This window comes from Phascolarctos cinereus, unplaced genomic scaffold (genome assembly GCF_003287225.1).
Source record: "Phascolarctos cinereus isolate Bilbo 61053 unplaced genomic scaffold, phaCin_HiC Scaffold_9;HRSCAF=440, whole genome shotgun sequence".
Classification (NCBI taxonomy): Eukaryota; Metazoa; Chordata; class Mammalia; order Diprotodontia; family Phascolarctidae; genus Phascolarctos; species Phascolarctos cinereus.
The window spans coordinates 83,256,478-83,278,679 of record NW_027556402.1 but is presented as its reverse complement, the minus strand read 5'-3'; the positions used below and the strand labels follow the sequence as shown (position 1 = coordinate 83,278,679).

Sequence of the window (22,202 nt, the reverse complement as noted above, 5' to 3'; positions counted from 1 at the left end):
AAGTGGGAATTAGGCTTTCAAGTAGAGACTTATCTAAATGATGAAGTGGGTAAGGCTATAGTGCTAGCAAACGGACCAGTGTAGTATCAGATCAAGGAGTAATGAAGAGTCTAGTTTGCCTGGATCTTTGTTGTGGCTGGGGAATATGAAAGACATAATGTGCAAATATTGGTAGCAAAAATATTGGTAGGAGATAGATTGTGGGAGACAATCTGAATGCCAGATTAATTTGAACTTTATTCTTTGGACAGGCTTTGAGTATGCAAGTGGGGAGGTGTAATGTAGGCAGTCATATTTCAAGAAAATTAAGTAGTCAGCAGTAAGAAGGATTGATAAGTATAGTGGAGAAAATGGAGACAAAAATCAGTTTGGAGATTACAGTAAGTTTGGGGTCAGAAACTCATATGATTCTGGGAGAGAAGGTTCTCTGATGTTGAGGAGCCAGGAAAGACAAGGAAATTTATATGGTCAGTTTTACCGAAATATATTTCAATTTTAAAAAAATACTAAATACCTCTTGATTACTGATTTATAACATAATTTGAGGTGTGGAAGTGTACATCTTTTTCTATTATTTTTCTTGAGATTCTAGAGTTTTTGATCTTCCAAAGAAATGTTAAAACAAATTGTTCTGCCCAGCTTTACAAAATATCCCCTTGGTAGCTTGATTGGTAGATCACTACATCTATTAATTACTTTACATAATATTATTTTTTTAGTGGCAAGACTTGTTTATAAGCATCAAATGCCCCTCCAGTTATTTAAGTTCTTATATACTTCTTCAGAGTGTATTTTATACCCCTTGCTAGACTGACTCCTGAGAATTTTGTTCATAATAATTTATTACCAATAATAAGTGATTTATTGTGGTATATATTTACATATTGTCATATTTTAAATTATGTGGATGTAAAATAAAGAAGAATATATGTTTTTATTCATCCATTATTATTTTGAATGAAAATTCAATTTCTTTATGGATTTTGTTAAAATTCTTTAGTAATGCTATTGATTTTGAATGTAGAGCTATTAAAGAGAAATTTGATTATCACTCCATAAAAGCATAGGAGATGTGAGCTATTTTACACATGAGTGTAGATTGTAGAGAATCTTTATTACCTGATCAGTCATTCCTATTATTTACCATTTCACTTTGTCCTAATAAGATTTATTTTTGTTTTGGGGTGTATGTGGCTTTTCATATGGTCTCTTTTATAATTTATAGAAGCTGTATTGGTGAAGCCTCAAGCTGCATTTTGAATAATTGACATAAGATGTGAAGTGTCTTAAAGTTTAAGAGTCTTGCATTGGGATCATGGGGGTGAGTTTAAATGGCTAATAGTATTGGGGAATGCACTAATTCATTAGGAAACATTTCATTTTCAATACTTTAAATTATTCAGAATTTATTCTTTACATTAAGTTAAAGTCTGCCATCCTTCTTGTTTTAAGACTCTTACTGCCATTTTCTGGGGCTAAGTCTGGATGCAGGAAAGGATATAGAGAAAAACTGTGGCTGTTCTGTAAAATCAGTTTCTATTGAGATGAATCTGAATGCTCTGTGAAGTGAAGAGTAAACATGGTAGACTCTGGTGATTACATCTCTTTTCCCTCTCTTCCCAGTTCTTATTCTTTCATACACAACATGGCTGAATATTGATTTTATGCCTGTCTTAGAGTAAGTACCCATTCATGAGATGGGTAAGTTTACTGTCATGATAATTGTAATTCAGAAAGAACTGAGGATACATATCTGCAAAAGTTTGATCTGTCCCTATTCCCAGAGAACAGTGTTTAAGAGTCCTACAAGTTTTATGCTACAGTTTATTTATGTTAAAATTGTTTCCATAATTTGTGATGGCATAACTTATCTTTCCTCCCTCCCTCCCTCCTACCCTTCCTTCCTTCCTTCCTTCCTTCCTTCCTTCCTTCCTTCCTTCCTTCCTTCCCTCATTTTTCAAAAGATAGGCTTGTTTTCTCATTTATATGGCTGAGATAATGTGGCTAGGTGGTCTTGGAGTGAGGAAAACTTGAGTGAAAAATTTGCCTTAGAAACTTATTAGCTGTACACCCTTGACAAGTCACTTAACCTTTGTCTGCCTCTGGTCCCTCAACTGTAAAATGGTGATTATAATAGCACCAACCTCACAAAGATCAGCTGAGATGATATCTGCACAGAACTTAACATGAAGTAGGAGCTTGATAAATGTGTATGTGTTTGTGTGTGTGCAAATATCTTGAATTTTCTGATCTCATATTATTAGATACACAGTCTTCCCTATAATTGCTCTTATAATAATTGCTTAGGCTAGAGGGCAGCCTCTGTTAGAGAAGCTCCCTTTAAATAATCCAGGGGGATTTTTGATATAAAGCTTTGATATAATCAGAATAAATAAGAGGCTTTTTAATGCCCTGAAGTGAACAGTTCAGAGAGAAATGCTAGAGTATCTAGTCCAGTTGACTTGAAAAAAATTATTGTAGATTAATAGAAGGAGTATGAGATTTGGAATCACTTCGCTAATCTTGTATAAACCTCTCTGGATATAGTTTCTTCATATGCAAAATGAAGTGATTGGGTTAGATTACTTCTAACCTCCATACTAGACCCAAATCCCATTATTTTGGCTACCACTTTATCTTTTTATTTCCTCTACTGACCAGGAAAATAATGCTTCTATTAAAAAAAAAATTGAGTGGAATCTTCAAAACACAGGCCATTGACCTTGATATTGATCTTGGCAAAATTCTGGAAAGTTTTATTAAAGTTTAGCAAGCAATTTAAAAGGAATCAGGGGTCACAAAGAGATAGGGTGCCAATCATCACAACCAACCCTGACCCATCAAGACTAAACATTTTTTTCATAAAGAACATAGATAATGTTAATATGAAATTTTCTGAGACAACATATGCAGGCAGGGATCTTAGGTACAATTGCATGGTCTCTGTTTCTGATTTGAGCTTGACACAACTGGTCTAGAAGCTATGTACTTCAGAAAGGTTGACTCAGAAGTAGTTGAATGATTTGATCTTAATAGTAGTCATTTTGGATGGAGGTATCTAATGGGCTGCTACAGGATCTGTCCTTTACCCTGTTGTATTTGGTCTTCTTATCAATGACTTAGATAAAGGTGCAGGTGAGTTGTTCATCAAACTGACAGGTGACATAAAGCTGTGAAGGAGAGTTAATATTCTGGATGAAAAGATTATACAAACACACATATACGTGTGTGTGTGTGTGTATGTGTGTGTGTGTGTGTGGTCTAGGATGAAGGGCTAAAATATTACAAGACAAAATTTAATAGAGACAAATGTGAATACCATAATTAGGTACAAACATGCAATTTCACAAATACAAGATCTGTGTCAGCAATCTGTAAGCTGGAATGTGAAAATATGTCTTTAGCTATAATGGGAAAATACATATTTATTTCAGTATAATTGTTATCAATTATAATCCTATACATGTTGTTTTCTGCAGTTATTCTTTTTTTTTCTGACAGCAGATGAATAAGCTCCATCAGATTGCCAAAAGGGATCCAGCACACACACATATACGCGCACACACACACACACACACATACACACACACACACACACACACACAGAGAGAGAGAGAGAGAGAGAGAGAGAGAGAGAGAGAGTTAGGAAAATCTACAGTATAGGGAATAGTTTGGATGAAGGAATGGATAAAGTTGTCTCAGTTCATTTTGAATTTTAATATTTTTTTGATTGGTTGAGATTGATTTCATCCAATGGATCATAATTAGAGTGAAAGGCTATCACAATATTCAAATGACCAAGTTAACCTTTGGGATATTTTATTCTACTCTTGAAAAGAACTTAAGCTGCAATGGAAAAATGAGAAGCTAGATAAAGAAGCAATAAAGTGAAAGACCTTTGTGTTACTCTATCACTAAACTTCATGTTTTGCTTAAGGCAATGTGGTAGTGATGTGTAAAATATTTCCCTGGAATAGGACACTGGTAGATACTGATCCAGGATTATGTCAACTCAAAGAGAATAAAAAAAAAAGGATAGAGTAGAGAGGAAAATGTAACCTTATGGGAATAAATATGCTGATACTATTGAAATCCTCACCTGTGGTGGAGCCAAGATGGTGAAGAGAAGCCAGGAAATACCCTGAGAACTCCCCAGTTTACCTCAAAAAATATTAAATCAATTCTGTAAATGTATTCGGGAGTGATAGAACCCACTAAAAGACAAAGAGAAAGAATTTTCCAGCTTAATATAACTTAGAAGAATTTCAGGAAAGGTGCATCTTACTTGGGTAAAAGGGGAGCTCAGCCCAACATAGACAGTGTCCATGCTAGCCAGCTCCTGGCTCAACAAATCAACAGTGAGGCCTCCAACCCCTGCACAGATGGCAAATGATGAGTCCTGGGACCCCAGCAACACAGGTGTGACTAGGCTAGGCCACCATCAGTGTGTTAGGAAAGCTGCCAGAACCTCAGTCCCCTGTATTACAGCATAAAAAGCTTGGGATAGTGCCCCCTGTGCCCAAAGAGCAGAGCTCAACTTTAAAAGTGGTGAAGTAGACTAGAAAAATGAGTAAGAAACAGAAAAGAGCCCTGACCCCAGAAAGCTACTATGGAAAACAGTGAAGATCAAAACACAAACTCAGAAGAGGACAATGTCAAAACACCTATATGTGAAGCCTCAAAGGAGAATATGAATTGGTCTCAAGCCCAAAAAGTCCTTTTCTAAGAACTCAAAAAGGATCTTTAAAATCAAGTAAGAGAGAGAGAAGAAAAATTGGGAAAATAAATGAAAGTTATGCAAAAGAATTGTGAAAATGAGAGTCAGCAGCTTGGAAAAGCAAGCACAAAAATTGACTGAAGACAATAACTCCTTAAAAATAAAATTGGCCAAATGGAAAAAAAATCCACTGAAGAAAACAACTCCTTTAAAAGTAGAATAGACCAAATGGAAAAGGAGTTACAAAAGCTAACAGAAGAAAATACTTTCTTAAAAATTAGAATTAAGCAAGTGGAAGCTAATGACTCTATGAGACATGAAGAATCAGTCAAATAAAATCAAAACAAAAGAAAAATAGAAGAAAATGCAAAATACCTCACTGGCAAAAAAAAAAAAAACTGTGCTGGAAAATATTTCCAGGAGAGACAATTTAAGAATTATTGCACTATCTGAAAGACATGGCCAAAAAAAAGAGCCTGGACAGAATCTTTCAAGAAATTCTCAAGGAAATCTGTGCCCTGATATCCTAGTACCAGAGGGTAAAATAGTCATTAAAAGAATCCACTGATTACCAAATGAAAGAAACCTCAAAACCAAGGAATACTGTAATCAGATCCCAGAATTATCATGTAAAAGACAAAATACTGCAAGCAGCAGGAATGAAAAAAAAATTCCAATATCAAGGAGTCATGGTCAGGATTACACAGGACTTAGCAGTTTCTACATTAAGTATTAGAGGGCTTGAAATATATTCTGTAAGGCAAAGGAGTTTGGACTACAACCAAGAATCAACTACCCAGAAAAACTGAGCATAATTTTAAAGGAAAAAAAAAGACATTCAGTGAAGTAGGGGACTTGCAAACTCTACTGATGAAAAGGCCAGAACTGAGCAGAAAATTCAATCTTCAAATACAAGATTCAAGAGAAGCATAAAAAGGTAAACAGGAAAGAAAAATAAAACATTATGCAACAAGATTTAAACTGTTTTCCCTACATGGAAAGATGATACTTGTGAATCTTGAGAACTATATCTCTATTAGGGCAGTTAGAAGGAGTATACATAGACAGAGCATATGGGTGTAAGTTGACTTTGATGTGATGATATGAAAATTAAGGGGTGAAAAAAGATTGTACTGAGAAAATAGAAAAGCAAGAGGCAGAATAGGGTAAATTGTATCACATAAAGATATTCAAAAGATCTATTATAGTAGAGGGAAACATAGGAGCAGGTGAGCATCATTTGAACCTTACTCTCCTTGGATTTGGCTCAAAGAGAGAATAACACACATGCTCATTTGGGTACAGAAATTTATTTTTACTATAGGCAAGTAGCAGGAGAAAGGGCAAAGAAAAAGGAAATGGAGAGGGAGGTGATAGAAGGGAGTTCAGATTGAGGCAGGTAAAACTCTGGTGAGGAGGGACAAGGTGAAATGAAAGAGAAAAATATAAAGGGGGGGAATGGAATAGGACAGAAGGAAATACCGAGTTAGTAATAATAACTGTATATGTGAATGGGATGAATTCTTCCTTAAAATGGAAGCATATAGCAGAGTGGATTGAAAACCATTATCCTACAATATGTTGTTTACAAAAAACAAGCAGAGAGATACACACAGAGGAAAGGAAAAGACTGGAGCAGAATATATTATGCTTCAGCTGAAGTCAAAACAACAACAACAACAAAACAAAAGCAGGGGTAGCAATCTTGATCTCAAACAAAGCCAAAGCAAAATTAGAACTAATTAAAAGAGATAAGGAAGGAAACTACATCCTTGACCTGGGAATTCTGGAATTTGGCTACAATATTCCTAGGAGTTTTCCTTTGGGGATCTCTTTCAGGAGTTGATTGGTGGATTCTTTCAATTTTTATTTTGCCCTCTGGTTCTAAAATATCAGGTCAGTTTTCCTTGATAATTTCTTGAAATATGATGTCTAGACTCTTTTTTTTTCATCATGGCTTTCAGATAGTCCAATAATTTTTAAGTTGTCTCTCCTGAATATTTCACATTCTCTTCTACTTTTTCATTGTTTTGGATTAATGTTATAGTGCCTTGAGTTTTCATATAGTCACTAGCTTCAAATTGCTGCATTCTAATTTTTAAGGAAGTATTTTCTTCAGTAAGCTTTTGAACTTCCTTTTCCATTTGGTCAATTTTGCTTTTGAGGGCATTCTTCTCCCATTGGACCTCTTTAGCCACTTGAGTTAGGCTATTTTTTAAAGTGTTATTTTCTTCAGTATTTTTGGGGTCTCCTTTAGCATCACTCTCATTTTTTTCTCTATTTCTCTCACTTGCTTCTCAAAATCCTTTTTGAGCTCTTCCATGGCCTGGGACAATTTCATATTTTTCTTGGAAGCTTTGGATGTAGGAGCTTTTGCTTGTTGTCTTCTTCTGGTTGTATGTTTTGATCTTTGTCACCAAAGTAAGATAATATAGTCTTAATTTTTTGCACTGTTTGCTCATGTTCCCAGCCAATTACTTGACTATCAAGCTCTTTGTTAAGGTAGGAGTCTGCTTCCAATGTGGAGAATGTACTATCCTAAGCTTTGGGGGTTTGTACAGCTGTTTTCAGAGATACTTCCAGGGACCTGTAAATTTTCAGTTTTTCCAAGCTGGATCAAAGGTGAGGTGTTTCCTCCTTTCTTGGCCTGTGCTCTGGTCTATGAGTGACCACAAGCACTCTTTTCTGCCTTGGAACTGTGACAGGTTTCTCCCTCCACTGACTCCACAAGCTCCACCATGCCAGAGTTCCTCCTCACCCCAGGACCACCACCCAGAACTGTGACCCAGATTCAAGTTCGGGCAAAGCAAGAGCATCCTTCCTCAGTACCAGCAAAGCTACTTGATTCCCCCTCCATCTATGGGCCCAGAGCTATGGAAGCAGACTCTGCCCAGAGGCTGTGCCATGACTGGGGCTGGACTGAAGCCCTCTCTCACAGAGTTCCAACACACCTCTCCTACTGACTTTCTAAGTTGTTTCTGGCCTGTGTGGGTTAATAAGTCTGGAAACCAGCACAGCTCCCCTTGATTCATTTCCCTGAGGCATGCTCCAGGTTCACTGAGGCCCAATCTTTGCTTGCCTAGTGCTCACTGAACTGCACTCCTCTCATAGTCTGTCACAACCGACCTTTCCAATCAAGGATCCAGGTTGTCTCAGGCTGGTAATTTATTTCACTCTGCCGTTTTGTGGGTTCTGCTGCTCTAGAATTTGTTCAGTCACTTAGAGTCATTTTTTTACATGTATTTGGCGAGGTTTGGGGGAGAGATAAAGTGAGTCACTGCTTTTAATCTGTCATCTTGGCTCCGCCTCTTAAGAGAGACCTTATAGAGTGTCCTTATATCACTTTTTTCTGACTACCATGTGAGCACTTCCCCTGTGTGAGTTCTCCACAAAATAGTCTTTTTGGCAAGTGTACATTTTGTATTTGAACAATGTGGCCAGCCCATTTGAGTTTCACTCTCTGAAGTAGAGTTTGAATGCTTGGCTGTTTAGTTTGAGAAGTACCTCAGTGTCTGGTATATTATCCTGCCAGGTAACCATAAGAATTTTCCTAAGACAATTCAAATGGAAGCAATTCAGTTTCCAGGCATGGTGCTGGTATACTGTCCAGGTTTGACAGGTGTACAGCAATGAGGTCATCACAGTGACTTGGTAGGCCTTCAGTTTAATAGTTATTCTAATATGTCTTCTCTTCCATACTTTTCTTTGGAGCCTCCCAAACACTAAGCTGGCTCTGGCAATGTGTGCGTCAACCTCATTATCAATGTGTACATCCCTGGAAAGCACACTATCAAGGTAAATGAATTTATCAACAGCATTGAAAACTTGTGCATTTGCTATAACTGATGCTTCCAGATATGAATGGGGTGGTGGTGGGTGACAGATGCCTGTTTTTTTATTATTGTTTTGGTTGTTGTCATTGTTGTTCATTGTTAGGCCAAAATTAGCACAAGCAGCTGAGAAAAGATCCATGCATTGTTACATCACAACTTCAGAGGCAGCATTGAGCGCACAACCATCTACAAATAGAAAATCATTCACCCACACTCCCTCCACTTTGGTCTTGGCTTGTAGCCTTTTCAAGTTGAAGAATTTGCCATCAGTGTGACAGTTGACCTTAATACTGTGTTCATCCTCATTGAAAGCATTTCAACATGCCTGAAAACATTATGCAAAAAAGCATGTGAGCAAGCACAGAACCTTGTTACACTCCATTGATAATTGGGAAAGCACGAGAGAATTGTCCATCATCCAGAACCCAAGAAATCATGCTGTCATGAAACTGATATACAAAACTGATGAACTTCTCCAGGCAACCAAACTTTGACATAGTTTTCCATAAGCCGTTATGACTGACAGTATCAAAGGCCTTGGTCAGATCTACAAACATTGTGTGCAGATCTCTGTTCTGCTTCTAGCATTCCTCCTTGAGTTGTTGGGCAGCAAACACCATATCAACCATTCCTTGGACTTTTCTGAAGCCACATTGGCTCTCAGGACCACCTTCTAGGTGAAGTGTCTGCCTATTAAGGAGGACTCTGGCAAGAATCTTGTCAGCAAAGATTTAGAGAGAAACCCCCCTCTGTGATTATCACATGTGATTATCCACCTTTATAGAGATGGACAATGGAAGCAGCCTTGAACTCCTGAGGGATAACCTCCTATTGCATACAACCCTGAAAATTTCGGTCAGCTTTTGCATGAGGAATGAACCCCCTCCCTTGTAAATCTCAGCTGGAGTAGAATTAGCACCAGGTGCTTTATCACATAAAGGAGCCTAATGACATTCAAAATCTCTTCTTTGGTTGGAACTTCAGCTAGAGAGGGATTGGCTTCCACCTGAGGTAAATAGTCAATGTCCTCAGGATTGATTGATAATGGTGTACTGAGAATATTATGGAAGTGTTCAGCCCATCTCTCTAGGATCATGTCCTTACCACTAATCAATGTGGCTCCATCAGCACTGAGTTGTTGAGGTATGCCATAGGTCTTTGAAACATGATTTCATTTGTTAAATAGTCTTCAAAGCATCATAAAAGTTCTTTGGATTGTTACTATCAGCATAAAACTGAATTTGATCTGCCTTCTTACTGAGTCAAGAATCTTGCATCTCTCTAAGCTTTGCTTATACATTACATTTGATAGAATTAAACTCTGCCATGCAGTAAAAATAATGTTAAACCTTGAGTAATTTATATATGTAGTACTAGAGAAATCAAATCTCAAAAAGAATAGAACACAACATGAGAGAAAAAATGAAATTAATTTGGAGAAATAAAAGATGTTGAGTCTCAAGGGATATGCAAAAAAAAATGCCTCAAACAATGTTTTAAAATAGTAATCATCAAAACTATTTCATACTAGCTAAAAATAGAAAAGTAGTTCCAGATCTTAAATTATACTATAAAGTGACAATCATCAAAACTACTTGGTACTGGCTAAAAAATAGAGTGGTGGATCAGTGGAATAAGTTAGGTGTGCAAGAAATAGTAGTCAATGACTACAGTAATCTACTATTTGATAAACTCAAAGACCCCAGCTTCTGGGATAAGAACTCACTATTTGACAAAAAAAAAACACCCTGAGAAAACAGGAAAAAAGTATGACAGAAGCTAGGAATAGGCCAAAATCTCACACCATATACCAAAATAAAATCAAAATGGGTTTGTCATTTAGATATAAAGGCAGATTCTGTAAGTAAATTGGGAAAGCAAGGAATATTTTACATATCAGATTTTTGGAGAACAGAAGAATTCATGACCAAACAGGCGATAGAGAACATTATGAAAAGCAAAATGGATACAAAAGCAAAATGATTACATTAAAAAGAAAAGTTTCTGGAAAAAAAAAAGCCAATGCAACCAAGATTAGAAGGAAGGTAGAAAAGTGGGAAATAATTTTTACAACCATTCTCCCTGATAAGGGCCTCATTTCCAAAATATATAGAGAATTATGCCAAATTTATAAGAATACAAGTCATTCCCCAATTGATAAATGGTCAAAGGATATGAACAGGCAGTTCTCAGATGAAGAAATTAAAGCCATATATAATCATATAAAAAAATACTCCAAATCATTATTGATTAGAGCAATGCAAATCAAAACATCTCTGAGGTACCATATCACATCTATCAGATTGGCCAACATGGCAAAACAGGAAAATGATAAATGTTGGAGAAGATGTGGGAAAAATCGAAACATTAATACATTGTTGGTGGATTTGTGAAATGATCCGACCATTTTGGAGAGCAATTTGGAACTATTCCCAAAGGGCTATAAAAATGTGCATACTCTTTGACCCAGCAACAGCACTTCTAGAGCTACATCACAAAGAGATCATACAAATGGGAAAAGTATCCATATATACAAAATATTTATAGCAGCTCTTTTTGTTGTGGCAAAGCATTGGAAATTGAGAGAATGCCCATCAATTGAGGAATGGCCAAACAAGTTGTTGTATATGAATGTAATGGAATACTCTTGTGCTATCAGAAATGAGAAACAGAAGTTTTAGAATCTAAAGAGTAATGTTGAACAAAGGAAGGGATGAAGGGAACTTAGCAATTCTTTATCTGAAATTACACTATGAAAGAGTCATCAGCAAACCTTTCCCCCAATGTCTACACATATTTCTGTCTCCTGTTGACCAGAGATAGAAAAATTAATTCATTGTGATTTTTATTTCTCAGATTTCCCTTCAACATTTGCTCTGGTATACTTTTTATATGTATTTGGAGGAACTGGAGGTATACACAGGGGCCTCACTATTCTTCTTCCAAATATCCTGCTGTCTCAAATCCACCTGCCACTTTAATAGATTATTGATAGACCTATAAGCATTCTGAAAAATGAAATGGGAATTTTGCCTGAGGATTTCTTGACCTGAAAATGACATCTTTATTTTAAAAAAATTTGTTTCCTGTAAAATTTTATGTATTTTATTTTATGTGTTGAAAATTTTCATTCTAAGAATGGTTCCATAGGCTTCACTAGATTGCCAGAAGAGTCCATGACACACACACATGCAAAGGTTAAGAATCCCTAAGTTAAAGATGCAAAAATGTCCTTACCCATAGTTCTCAATGGTTGGCATAAACTCCAAGGAGGATGGATAGGTAACTCCTATCTTTTAATGCTGAGATATTCATAGCAACATTTTTATGGCTGTAAATAACCAGGAACAAAGAGGTACATTAATAGATACAAAATAGGTACTTTTTATTATAGAGTGTTTCCTTCATAATTTTATTTTATCAGTTTTCCTGCTACAAATTTGCTTTTCTGACCTTTTCAGCTACCAATCTGTTCTTATGTAATGACTGTAATAAGTAATAACTTGGTGACATTTCTAATGCTAATTTACATAACTCATGTTGCTAAAAGTTACAGTGTCAAGATTATATAAAGATACTGTTCTACCAGAAGAAAAGAATGATGACCACATCTTTGTCTGAAAAATGGAAAAACTTTGACCATGTTTCCACTTGATAATTCTGGGCTAGCTGTTCAGAGGTATATAGGACTTGGACTGTTATATAATGAACTATTATGGGATATCTTGTTGCCAGTGGGGGAGATTCAGACATGATAGCAGACTCTGCCATGATCTTTGGAACTTTTCAGTTCATGATCAGTGTTGCATAATGTAATCAGGTGGTATGACAAGCTATTTGGACCATAGAATTTGCTATATTATCTAATTAGAAATAGGAGTCTCTGATTTTTTTGTTAAGGGGGTTCCAGAGAAATTAGAAGCTCTAGAGTAAAAGATATATGTTTTAATGCTAGAACTGCAACTTTATGACAACAAGCTATGGGTCCTTGGCAAATCCTAATCCCTGTAGGCATTTACTTTCTTCCCTCTTTGTTTTATTCCTCTTCTAAAATATGACGAGGTTATACTAGCAATCCCTTCTAGGTCAAATATGTGATTTAGAGGCACTTCCTCAAGTTTAACCTCCTGAAGCCTGTTTTCCATTATTAGCAACTCACTAAGAATTGAAACTCGTGCTTGAGATATGAACCATTTTACTGTTTTACCACGTCCCCAGCTCAGCCAGTCTTAATTTAATTTAAATTCAACTGCACTTAGCATAGATTCACAATAATTTTATTTTATAGTTTGTTGTAATTCAGAATAACTCTGCCTTTGAGATATTCATAACTTAAGCATTATAGTATCAAGAAGATGAATAATTTCTACAGGAAAAGGGCAGGTTTTCTGTGTTTTGTTTTACAAGCAAGAGTTTACTGGGCTCACTTGTTTATGTTACTGAAACTCACAACTCAGCAGTCTGAATTATTCATGGATTGTTATTTAAGATAATAGACACATAAAAATGAATGATATGTTAGAAAGCATAACTTAGGGATTAAGAGATAATTAATGTTTGTTAATATAGTGGTAAGTCAAGTATTATATACAACTATTCACCAAGATTATTCTTTACTTGCCTCATAATAAATACTGATACTTTAGATAATGATTTTAAATTTGCAAAACACTTTACATAACTGAACCTAATAGGAACCCAGTGATGTCAGGCAGCTAGAAGCAGTAACAAAAACCATCTAGTCTACACTCTCCCACCCCCAAACCTACAATTTTATAGATGAATAAACTGAGTTAGAGAGGGGTCACAGAGTTACAAAATGTCAGAGGTAAGATTGGAAACCAAGTCTTCCTGACTCCAGGCTCCTACTCTTATCTACTACATCACACCTACTCTTACTAAGAAGCACTGACACTGCTTAGCTTCTGAAACCATAGGACACTGGGTATATTCAGAATGGAATGGCCTGAGGCTCAAATGGTATGCCTGGATTTACATAGCTAGAAAGTATCAAAGACAGGATTCAAATACAGTTCTTTCTGACTTCACACACAACACCAAACCACACTGCCTGTTATGGAGAAACTGTTAAGGCTTTGGTTATACTGTGGTTCATGACCTATGGGCTCCAAACTAAATCTTGACTACCCATCCACACAAATTCACGTCACAAAGTGGTAGTGGGGGTCGAGGTGGTAGGGAGGAGCTATCTGAGAAAGTGACAAGAAAAACATAAATCCATGACTACAGCTGGAAAACAGACAAAAGCGAAAGTTCAAAATACTAATGGCATATCATTCACTCTTATTTATAAACAGATTCATGGAAACTATTTTAAAAACTAGATAAATCAACTGTGAAATAATTTACTTGAATTATTTAAAATTTAACCATTTTTTTAGAAATATTAAGAGTACACTTATATCTAGCATTTTATTAAGATCCATCAAAGAAAATATTAAAGATGTCAAAATAAGTAAAGGCAGAAAAGGTCAAACACTTTGATTTGGAGAAGGAGCTCAAAAGGAATAATGATGGAAATGCAAGTTTGTTTCAAGCAATATAATAATCTGTATAATAAACATTGTTCTAAGCACAAGTGAATTTGGGTGGAAGTGAGCAAACAATTAATTTTAGAAAAAAAGCTAAGTTATTTTATAACTTAAAGCTAATTTTTCTGATATTAAAATCTTGTACTCTCCAAACAGAGGGAGGAGTGTGCATTATATGCTTTCAGGAAATTACAAAGCTCTTTAGTTATCCCAAACTTCTTTCAGAAACAAAGAAACCCGGCCCACCCCAACTCACATACACACTTTTAATGCTAGTATTCTAATGGTGGCCTTATGTGGCACTTAAAAAAGTTTGAGAGACATAACTTCTGAGTAATTTAACCATTTTACTAATAATGGCAGCATTTTAACAAAAGAATGGTCATTTGGCTATCTCTCTCTTAGAACAAAGATAATCATGGCACATAAGCTCACAGCTTGTATACCCATTTTAAAGGGGATGTTCCTGACGGTGGCAATCAATTCTTACTAATTAATAATTATTGAAAGAATGAATATTACCATGAGAGTCAGAGCCTAAAGTTTGATTATCTCATTCACTTTTTTAAATTAGCACCAGTCTTGGGCAATCTATTCAAAGAACTTATCCCCACCCAAACTTGAGTAGAACACAATGGCCATCCCACCTGGGTGAAGTCTAAACTGGACAGTTAGTCCCATCTCATTATCAGTAATGTCCTTCAAGAAACTGAACTTTTAGCCCTCACATGCATGGTCTCACACATGTGGGACATCTGACCTTCCAGATCATTAATAAAACGTCTTGGAATTCGTGACATTGATAAAGATAACACTTAGGGGCTTGTTCCTGGGATCCAAACCTTGTGAGGAAGGAATGACCACCAATGAACAAGAATTCAATAATCCTGTAAATCCTTGGTGGGGAGGGGGCATCCAAGTTCATAGATGGTTTAAGATCCTAGGACCAAGTTAATGAGTGAAGCCATAGCTGAACCAGGAACAAAAAATAAATAAATAAAATTAATTAAAACCATGCATAAGTTGTCATGTGAACCAATGTGAGAAAATTTAGACTATTAACTACTGCCTTGTCTGTGGGGGAACATCCTAAGGTTGAGTAAATATCGAGGTAGTCTTGGATTATGGGAGTGTGGAGTAGATCCACATGGGAGGTCTTGTCAAAAGGGGGACAAGCACCAGGTTAGATATTTACAAGAAATCTTAGGGAAGGATGTAGTAGGGAATAAGGCACCAAATAAGAAGAGAAGGGAGAAGTCCTCTGAGAACACTCCTCTAGCTAGTCCCTATGGAGGATGTGGAACATAAAGAAAAAAAGATCAGTGCTGGTATATGATGGGGTTCTTTTGACTGGTCAAGGTTACATTAAAATTAGAGTTATGTGCTCTTTGTCTTGTCAAGCTGTCTCTGTCTATGTGTGTGTTTGTAAATGATTTGTGTTTATGGTGAAAGTTTCTAAATGCAGCCAGAAAAATTTCTGAGGAACTTCTAAGGTCTGTAATTAGAGAAAGAACATTGGGAAAGAACTTAGGCTTTCAGTGGGAGATTAAGATTTTTATTTTTTTTTTCCTAGCGCCCAACACTGGCCAAGTTGGGATTCCAGAAAGAAAGGGAAAAAAAAGTTAGGTAAAAGGGCTAGAAAGCTTTTCTGTCTTTGGAACATTAGCATTATCAAAGGTGTTTGAGAAGAGAATGGGAGAAATAAAGTTCTCTAGATTTGCCAGGACTTAATTCCCTTCAGATTTTAATGGACTGAAGAGAAGCAGGCCGGAAATGAGGTAAGCATAATTTTTTTTAAATTTGAAATATAAAAGGAAATTAGAGTTACATAGGGTAATGTATTTGAAAGATTAGGAAAGAGGAGTGAAAGTTTTGAGCAAAAATATGATGGGTAGGGAAAAAGAAAAAAAAATATATATGCTCATATAGTTTGAGAGTGGGTGGGGATGGGGTGATCTGAGGCAAATTCATGTGCTCTAAGTTCTCTATTCTTGGATTTTTTTTCTGGGTGACTTTGCCAGCTTCAAGGGATTTTAAAAAAAATGTTAAGGAAGTCTGATTCTGTTTTGAATAGCAATATTGAACATGAAAATTTTTAACTTGATTTGAAAACCAATGGAGTTATAAAAGTCCATCCACCTCCCAGGATAAACTAGTAGGGGGGCTTCATTAAATGTGGCCTTGCATAAATTTTGGCTATGGTAAACTTACTGGTTATTATGATTGGAGATTGCTATGTAAAATCTTATAATGTTTTCCTGGGCCTTTCAATTAATTATTGGAACTTTAGAGGCTTTCTGCTTAGGGGTCTGGTGGAGGGGCAAACTAACTACACCTAATTAACATTGATTCAGATCACTGAGCCTAACATTCTCAGGACAGTGGAACTCTAGGGTAGTTTTTATCTGATAAGCCTTTAAAAGGGAATTTTATGCTCTCTTAAGGAAGTAGAAAGAAAAAAAGAAAAGAAAAGTGAGGGAGAGAATTATTCAGAGCAAAGATTATCACTACCTATCTTTTTAAGGGAATATATTAATTTGTGGAGAATATTTCCTTTTAAAGGGCCAAGGGTATTGGATTTAAAAAAAAATGTTTTTAAATGTTTACCATTAGCAATGATGAATCCTGATCTGATTTGATTTAAGTTTACTGTTCCGTAAAGGGAAAGATAATAATGGTTGTTATGGGATAAAAATGATATGATTGTAAAGCATTCAATACAATGGCTTATGTTAGACATGGCATTGTTATTATTTCTCTAACTTCATGTAATTTTTAAAACTACCAAGAGTGATACGATCAATAATTTCTATAAGTGATAATCTGGAAATGCAGTTGATGTTATCTCAAGTTTATTGTTTGTGTGTTTTTTAATTGTATTGTATTTCTAAAACTCTCTTAGACTGAGGGATCATTGTGAGGTAAAAAAATGATGTTGAAACAATTCTTAATCTGGAAGGGGTTTTTTAAAAGTATGTGATAAAAATGAGATAATTTGAAAACTGTTAAATATCTAGTGTGGTATATTTGGTTACAAGCAAGTAATAATATTGATATTTACTATGATAGCAGATTTATCATTTATGATCTTGACTATAATAAAAATATATGGTGGTTAAAAGTTATGGTTTCAACATATTAATTATGAGATGAATGATTTTCTGTGTAAAGTGATTTGGAAGTGTACTCATCTAAATTGATAATGTGTTGTTTCAAAGCTTAATACTATTGTCAAACCTGTATGTCCTGTGGTACAAACATTTTATTGTGAACAACTTATCGATATGCACTGTTTTGGATTAATTAGATATTTTCCCATATATCAGGGCCTCAATTTGAAAAAAAAAGTGTGAATTTATGGATAACAATCTTTTCCTTTAAAATACTAACAGTATTGTGCCTTAGGAATTAAAACGTACTATTGAGGTTTAGAGGTTAGGGGTGCTGGGACCCAAAGTCACCACACTTAGGTCCTGGCAAAAAGAATCTGACACTGGCTTTCTTTCAGCCAAGGACAGGGTTTGTTAAGGATGAGCCATGTGGGCCAGAATCTTGAAGAGTCAGAACATTTGTGACACTTGTAAGGATGAGTGCACATTGGGAAGTCTCAGTCCCTAGACTGCAGCAGGGATGGATCTTGCATGCGGAGAGACTATGGGAGGGATATAGAAGTGGCCAAGTAGTTTGGGGTGACTGGGTGGCTAGGAGAAGGGGTTTCCTGATTGGAGTGGACAGTAAGCTGGGGTACTGGGGAAGGGTCCTGGGAGAATCCCAGTGGGAGTGTCTGGAAGGTTCAATGGGGTCTGCATAAGATCAGAAATGGGAAATGTGGCCCAGGGCTATCAGACCAGTAATAGACAGTGGAGGGCTAGACTTCCATTAGGTTAACAAAGAATGATTGGACATAAGTGATAAGGAAAAGCCAGTTGATAGGTGTGAGAATGGCCTTGGGAGACTGCTGGACTTCCTTGACTAGGTAGAGAGATTCATGGAAAGTTCAAGAAAGAGTTGTATTTTTTTTGGAGGGGCCCATCTTGGGCCCATACCCACTAATGATTATGTGATTATGTGATTATATGATTGGTGATTATGACTAGTGATTATATATTCTATAATTATTAGTGATTATGAATCCATATTTCATTTACTCATCCAACTAAATTAAAATCGCCTGACAGCAATTAATTGGTTCCATTTCAAGTTTTAAATATATGATAATTGCTTATGGTATGATTATATTTCTGAATTTTCTTATATGGTATAATCTGATAAACAAATTGTATCAGCTATGTTGTTAGAAAAGCAATTTTTCTTATAATATAGAATACTGTTAGATTAAGAATTGTACTGTCAGAGAAAGAGAAAAATGAAGGGGTTGTGAAATTATTAGGTTATTCTATCTGAACCTGTGTTGTAACTTTTTTTTGGTACTGTAATTTAAGAAAGAGAACTTCGAAGTTTTGTCTGTATGTAAAGGGAAGTTTCAGCTAAGATTATTTGGTTCTCACTTATAAAAGTTAAGATTGCTAACTAAGCTATTTGGAGTTGTTTAAATTAAGTATTTAAAAAGTATTTTTCTGAAAGGAAACTTGGTAATTATGCAAAGAAAAGACCATTTAAAATCTCCATGTAATTCTTATCAACCCTGTGCTGGAATTTTGTGTCGTGGAATTCTCACTGAGTAAATGGCTCATTACCAACGCCTTTTTTTCTTTTTAATTAATTAATTAATTAATTTTTAGTTTTCAACATTCACTTCCACAAGATTTCGAGTTCTAAATTTTCTAACCATCTTGTCCCTCCACCCACCCCAAGATGGCATACATTTTGAATATGCTTTCCCCTAATCTACCCTCCTTTCTATATCCCCCCCCCCCATCTCTTATCCCCTCCTCCTTCTATTTTCCTGTAAGGCAGGATAAATTTGTATATCACATTGCCTGTATATTTTATTTCTCAGCTTTATGTGAAAATAATTTTTAATGTTTGTTTTTAAAACTTCAGGTTCCAAATTTTCAACCTTCCTCCTTCTCCACCCACCTTCACTGAAAAAGCAAGCAACTCAATTCAGGTTATGTATGTGTAGTCACGCAAAACACTTCCATAGTAGTCATGTTGTGAAAAACTAAGTATATTTCCCTTATTCCTATCCCACCTCCCATTTATTCTATTCTTGATTTTGACCCTGTATCACCTCAGAAGTGTTGGCTTCTGATTACCCTCTGCCCCAGTCTGCCATCCCTGCTATTTTTCTATTATCCCTCCCTCTCTTATCCCCTTCCCCCTGTTTTCCTGTAGGGTAAGATAAATGTCCATACCCAATTGTGTTTATGTGTTATTCTTTCCTTAAGCCAAACACAATGAGAATAAGATTCACTCTCACATTCTCTCATGCCTTCATTTTATTCTCCAGATATCACCCCTTCATCTTTAACTCACCCTGTGCCCTCGCTCTGTCTATCCATCTGTATCTATCTATGTCTGTATCTATATATATCTACTATATCTATATCTATTTCTATATATCAACATATATAGATATAGACACAATATTTTCCCCTCCAACTACCCTGATGCTGACAAATGTCTCATGAGTTAAAAAATCATTTTCCCATGAAGGAATGTAAATAATTCAACATTAATAAGTCCCTTATAATTTCTCTTTCCTGTTTACCTCTTCTTACTTCTCTTGAATCTTGTATTTGAAAGTCAAATTTTCTATTCAGCTCTGGTCTTTTCATCAAGAATGCTTAAAAGTTCTGTTTCACTGAAAATCCATTTTTCCCCCTGAAGGATTATACTCAATTTGGCTGGGTAGGTAATTCTTTTTTGAAATCCTAGCTCTTTTGACCTCCAGAATATTATATTCTAAGCCCTCCAGTCCGTTAATATAAAAGCTGCTAAATCTTGTATTATCCTGATTGTGTGTCCACAATACTTGCATTGTTTCTTTGTGGCTGCTTGCAATATTTTCTTCTTGACCTGGAAACTCTGGAATTTGGCTATAATATCCCTTGCAGTTTTCATTTTGGGATCTTTTTCAAGAGATGATCAGTGGATTCTTTCAATTTCTATTTTGCCCACTGGTTGAAGAATATCAGGACAGTTTCCTTGATAATTTCTTGAAAGATGATGTTTAGGCTCTTTTTTTGATCATGGCTTTCAGATAGTCCATTTTACTTTTTGATGAGACAATTGTGGTTAAGTGACTTATTCAAGGTCACACAGCTAGTGAGTGTAATGTGTCTGAGGCCAGATTTGAACTCAGGTCCTCCTGAGTCCAAGGCTGATTCTTTATCCAGTGTGCCACCTAGCTACTTCCCCTAATATTTTTTTCTTTTTTTCTGTCCATAATTTCAAAGTGCCAAAGGTTAATCCACAAATCATCTGCAGATAAATATGTTTCATAATCACTATTGATAGAGATAGAGTTGATGTGATATGTCTGAGTATTGGAAAATAGTCTCCTTGTATTCACCTCAACTGTCAGATCAATGGGACTAAATACTGGCACCTGTAGTATAGTAACTTCTTTAGGATCCCTAAAGCGACTATCTTCTTCCTTTAAATTATTTCCCTCTGGTCTTTTGTCCCTTTCAGATATTTTCCATAACTTTATTGTTTTATCATTGGTAGATAATAAACATTGAGCAACAGTTTTCTGAGGCAAACACTTAATCTTTTTGATCTTTTCTTCAATTTCTAAACTTTTCAAGTAGTCAGACTCAGGTTCATGGCTCTGGAAGGTGCTGTAAACATTGTATTCTCCTCTGCTATGCATTTGGGTTTTGTTCTCCTTCTCCTGTTGGAAAATGACTACTCTACCTCTTTTATCTCCTGTTGCTAGCAATTCTCCAGAATGGTTAAATTCTACTGTAGAAATTATATCTGCTTCTGCTGCATCATCATCAACTGCCCTTTCACCTGAGAAACACCACTGAATATCATTTCCTCCTCCAGCTTGTACCATGGCACACAGGAGACGGAAGCTCTGCCAGGCTGTTCAGGCTCTCTGGTCTGAGACCACTACCCTCCCAGGACATGGGGAGGGATGGGGGGCAAGAAGAAGGAGAGTGGGGTGCCCTTCCCCATGGCAGCACAGGCAGCTGCAGCAGCGGTGGTGGGAGGCCTCCCCCCAATAATTTTTAAATTATTTCTCCTGGATCTATTTTCCAGGTCAGTTGCTTTTCCAATGAGATATTTCAAATTGTCTTCTATTTTTTTTCATTCTTTTGGCTTTATTTTATAATTTCTTCATTTCTCATAGAGTTATTAAGTTCCATTTGCTCCATTCTAATTTTTAAGGAATTATTTTCTTTATTAAGCTTTTGGACCTCCTTTTCCATTAGGCCTATTCTGCTTTTTAAGGAATTATTCCCCTCATTGGCTTTTTGGAACTCTTTTGCCACTTGGGTTACTCTATTTTTTAAGGTGTTATTTTCTTCGGAATATTTGGGATCCCCGCGAGCAAGCTGTTGACTTGTTTTTCGTGATTATCTTGCCTCACTCTCATTTTTCTTCCCAGTTTTTCCTCCACTTCTCTTGCCTGCTTCTCAAAATCATTTTTGAGCTCTTTCATGAGCTTTGATTTTGTTGTCTTCTGGTCATATGTTTCTATCTTCTTTGTCACCAAAGAAAAATTCTATGGTCTGACTTTTTTTTGCAAGGTTTAGTCATGATCCCAGGCAATTACTTGAGTTATGAACTCTTTGATACACACACACACACACACACACACACACACACACACACACACACACACACATACATATACATGTATATATATGTGTATATATGGGTGTGTGTATATATATATGTATAGAGATATAGATATGTTTTCTAAATTCAGAAAGAAATAAAAGGGTAAGAGGTTAGAAAGGGGAGAGAGGATAAGGGAGGGATTTTTAGAGGAAAGGGTGAGGGAATAGAATAAAGGGGAGTTTAGATTAACGGGAACAGGAGCACAAGGGAGGGATACTTGGAGGGGGGTAGATTAAGTAATGGGAGGGCAAGTAGTGGATAGAAGTAAAGTAGAGGAGTAGAATTTAATAGAGAAAAAAAGCAGAAGGTAATTACGATCTGAGACAAAGTTGAAGCTAA

General features: G+C 36.1%; 1 pseudogene; it reads right to left on the bottom strand.

The window, feature by feature from the left end:
- Positions 1-20,412: 20,412 nt before the first annotated feature.
- On the bottom strand, positions 20,413-21,072 carry LOC110216027 (serine/threonine-protein phosphatase 2A 55 kDa regulatory subunit B alpha isoform pseudogene; annotated as a pseudogene).
- Positions 21,073-22,202: the final 1,130 nt, after the last annotated feature.